This window comes from Oratosquilla oratoria, chromosome 23, assembly GCF_046742065.1.
Source record: "Oratosquilla oratoria isolate Oo_2021 chromosome 23, ASM4674206v1, whole genome shotgun sequence".
NCBI lineage: Eukaryota > Metazoa > Arthropoda > Malacostraca > Stomatopoda > Squillidae > Oratosquilla > Oratosquilla oratoria.
In genome coordinates this window covers 1,112,912-1,117,750 of record NC_134799.1, presented here as the reverse complement: position 1 = coordinate 1,117,750, position 4,839 = coordinate 1,112,912, and positions in this window count along the sequence as shown.

Below are 4,839 nucleotides of genomic sequence, written 5' to 3'. Positions count from 1 at the left end.
GGAATCAGTACCTAAAAGAATGACCAAAATGATACATGGGCTCAGAAATTTACCATACGTAGAATGACTTAGGCACCTTAATTTACACTCTGGAAAGACGTAGAGTGCGGAGTGATCTAATAGAGGTATTCAAATGGGTCAAGGGCTATAACAAAGTTGATGCAGGCATGGTTATCACATTAAGACAACATAACTCGCAGTAATGGGTATAAATTGGATAATTTTAGATATAAGGAAACAGTAAAAAGCTGGTTTACCATAAAAGGGGTTAACAAATGGAATAAACTTAGTAACCATGTAGTAAACGCATAAAATATCGGTTGTAAGAGAAGGTTAGATAACTTTATGGATGAGGATGATAGGGGGTAATGGTCATGGAACTGTCTAGTGTAGGCCTTATGGTCTCTTGCAGTCTCTTACATTGTGTTCATATGTTTATATTTGCGAGGTGAGCAGCTGCACGCTAGGTAGAGAGAACATTGTCGTTCACGCAGTGACTACCCTGTTGCGCAGTTATACTTCTTTCATTATCTGGTGACCCATAGGATGTGGCCGGCAAAACCAGCAGCGCTGTCACGTCTAAACCATCTCCAAAGAAAACGGGGGGGGGGGAGACAGTTTTCTTTATATTTGCATGTATGACCGATGTGACTAATAAAGGATGAATGCATTACCCGCGCACCTGTGACTCAGCGACCCCCCCCCCCAAATTTTATAATTTAGATCGGTAATATATTCACATTATTACTGGTTAATACAGTTTCTTGCTGGGCATTTATACTGCATTAAAAGGTAAAGACTAAGTAATTTTATTTATTTCATAAACATGTTTACACACGTTACTCGTATCAAAACCTCTTTCGAACAAAACACCTAAATGATTCACACTGGCCATGCCATATCATTACCCAAACCAGAAGTTGCCAACTTTATTGTTCCTCTGTACCCCTGTATTTTTTTTTTATTATTATTTTTTTTTTTTATCGGCTATCGACCCATTAGTGGGGGGAACCTATGTATGTGAAGACTGCATAAGAATTTTAATGGCGATAACACCAATAAATTTAACTCAGGTAATTTGTAAAAAAATTTTGTTCCATCATACACATATCTTCTTAATTATTGATAATGATCATTGCTAATATAGTAAGCATAAATATTCAAAAACAATGTAACCCAAATTAAGTAGCACTAATGAGAAGGTTGACATTGTTTTATGGCAACAAAAAATTTAAGGTAAATTTTAGCAATTGCACAACGAAAAGATATCCAGTTGTTTTGAACTTTGATCTGTATTTTGATGTAACGTCGCACTGAAAATGCAGACTCGCAAAGCTATGTTAATGGAAATTACGACAGTGCTCGAATAGCCTAATGTAACCTCTGAATAGTACAAATGTACCATTGGGGGTACATGTGCCCAGGGTCAGCATTCGTCAGAAGTGTTGAAATAAAATGTCCAGAAAGTTCCGTGCTTGATTGAGCGAGCCTCAATAATCCTTCTTCAAGCTATTTACTGAAAAACATTTCTCTATTTGTGCAGTATGTAGCTACATGCTGGGTTACACCGTAACAGAAGAATACCTTTGGAATGAGAACTCATTATTTTTCCCAATTGCAAATTTTCAGCAAACGACCTCTCAATTAATTTGTTTGATTGTACGGAATAGCTATGAAGTGATTATATCTTTTGGCATTATCGCTCTGGAGAGGTAATGGCTTGTCGTTACCTTTGAATATAGCTTCAGGGTAGAAAATTTTCCCCCCAGATAGCCAGCCCCCCAGGAAACCGAAGTTGCCGACGCTGGTGATGACGTGGTCGCAAAGAGACATGATCGCCAAGTCTGTGTCGCGTTTGCTGGGCATGTCTTGAACCACTGCGTCCGGATGCGCGGTTAGAAGATTCTGGTGAGTCCACTCCATGTCGTCGGTTAGAACAACAAAAGCCACATTACCGAACCTGTTGGAGGAAAAGAAGAAAACGAGTTTACTTACCGTACATTGTGAGTAAGCGTTTTGCCAGACTGAACGCAAGAATAATGAAGTAAAAAAAAAAACACGTTAAATGATCATCAAGCGATTTTAAAAGGAGAGAGACGGGACCTACATTTTCCTTGCAGAAGCGAATGCGAGATGAAAGTAGGCGGGTGAAACAAGAGTTGTGTCGAAAAGTTTCTTGATCTCCTGCGCCTTGTCGGTCCTTCTCACGTGCACAGCCACCACTGTCCTTGGTCCGGCTGGAAATAAACCATCCGCCCCCTAAGTGTTAGATTATGTGAGCATATAGACTCCAAAAGGTTCAAACCACTGATGTACGTTACATACATCTTGGTAGCTCCTGAAATGAAGTAATGATATACACCTAGGGTAAGTTATGATTAGATGTAAAGCTAATTCATGGTAGATTTTGTTTCCTTTGACTGCATAACATTAAAAATAGTAGAATTATAAAATCATATCCTGTTGTAGTTGCAGTGGTGGGAGCAGATATGCTTGGTGTTGCTGTTGCTGTTGAAGACAGTGGGTTGTGGTTTCCTCTACGGGGGAAACTGGTTGCCCTCTTGGGCCTCAGCCTAATAAAGGTCCCCCACCCTATACATGTATGTACACCCTACATCATGTAGTGTGTTGACATTGCTGGAGAGAGTATCTTCTTGATTAAGTGTAAGGCCGCCTGTCAGAGTGGGCATGTGCAACATGTCGTGTTACGTAGCCTGCTTTGGCATGTACTAAATGTTGTATGGTGGTCACAGCGGAGTCTGACTTGATAAACTCTGTACTGTTTACTCTCATTCGAATTTGTGTACTGGCGGCAAGAAGTGGCCAAGAACCTTGTTTGGTTCCAGGCTATCGAGAACTCTGAGAATTAAGGGTGAGAGTTCGTTCGTGCCGGTGTTGTTGGATGAGAGTGGTGGCATGGTGTTGTGCATTACGTAACAACTGAGTTCTGGTTTATCTTTGATGGTTCTAAGTGTTGTAGGTGTTTTTTTCATGTAGTTTGGTGGGTGTTACGAGTTTTGTTTAAGGGGGTGCTGTACTCGTATTGTGTGTCGTGCATGGGCTTATATGATTGTAAAACTTAGGATTCCTCTTATGGGGGATTTGTTTTAAGTTACCAGTATTGTGTGATCTGTAATTTATGATATGTATTCGAGATGGTCGCTGTCTATGCTGGATCAGCATAGTCTAGCATTAGCCTCATGTTTTGTCTGTTGGTCTCATTGTCTTGTCCGAAGTATGCACCTTCGATAACAGTGAGGGGTGAGGCATGTGATGCATTTGTGCGTAATGTCGGCCGTATGTGGTACAGATGTCACTGAGATATTGCCTTTGGGTCGAAGTATTTTTATTTAGTGTGTATGAGTGATGAGCTGTTTATTGTGAAGCATTGTTGTCGCTAGTGTTGACTGATGCTACCTTCATTCTGTTGGTGATTAACTATTGTTATAGTTTGTGTACAGCTGTGTGCTGTGCTACAGCTGTGCGTTGGCTACTTTGTGTCTGTGGTGTGTGTTTCTGAGTGTAATGTGATCCACAAAAGATGCGATGTGTATGTTGGTCTCATCGGGAGTAAGTGCTGGAATATCGTACCTCTAGCTCACAGGTCAACTAGAGTGAAAGAACGAAAAAGCCCTTTAGGACTCCGGTGGATACTAACTTATGTCTCTACATACTCTTATTTCCTAATGCTCCTGTTTGTATTTATACAATTTCATCGTATTAACTCCTCTTTTAACTCAACGTTGGCATTTCGTTTGCATTATTTTTTCATTCTTTCCTCGTATATTAAGTCTTTGGGATGTCTCGTTGACGGAAAGTTTGGTTATAACCACCTTCCAGGTGTGAGTTCTCATACCACTGCTACATACTTTATAGGCTCTAATTAATAGTTTCATGATCGATAAAAATGGGATATTAGGGTCACATCACTGCGTGTCTTTTGAGTCAGGCTTACCTTGCATGGGTGTTAAAGGCGCGTGGCGTGTGAAGGCCATGTCACACTACGCGTCTTTTCAGACAGAGTGGCCTGGCGCGCATTCTAATCGTCGTGTTTTAAAAAATGGATATAAATTGTCTATGTACAACTAAAGGCCAATCACTTTGACATCAGTTATAGGTAAAATGCTTGAATCCATAATAGTTAATAGAATCAGAGATCACACCGAGGGTAAGTCATGTGTAACTAATCTTCTATCTTTTCACACTAATGTCTTGAAGGCGTCAGTTTACAATTATATTTACGATGTTATTTACCTTGACTTTAGCAAAGCGTTTGACAAGGTGCCCATGGCATAGGAGGAAAAGTGCTTGAATGGATTAGAGCTTGGATCAGTGACAGAAAACAGCGGGTCACCATAAACGGCATAAATTACAAATGGTGGAGTGTTACTAGTGGAGTTCCTCAGGGCTCGGTTTCGGATTCCTCATTGTTCATTGTGTATATAAACGACTTGGACAATGGGACTAACATTGATGTTAGTAAGTTTGAGGACGACACTAAAATAGGACGCCTAATTAGGTCTGCAGAAGACGCCGAGATTCTGCAGGAAGATTTTAACAAATTGTTCACATGGTCAGTGAAATAGTAAATGGACTTCAATATCTCAAAGTGCAGTGTATTAAACGTAGGTTTACACAACCCAGAAAGCAGATATAGCTTAGATTTTTTATTTATTTATTTATTTATTATTATTATTATTATTATTATTATTTTTTTTTTTTTTTTAGAAAATTGAGTGCGAAAGAGACTTGGGAGTTCTAGTGAGTCCTGACCTTAAGTCCAGGAAACAGTGCATTAGCGGCAGGAATAGAGCGAATAAAAGTGCAGAGGTAGTTATC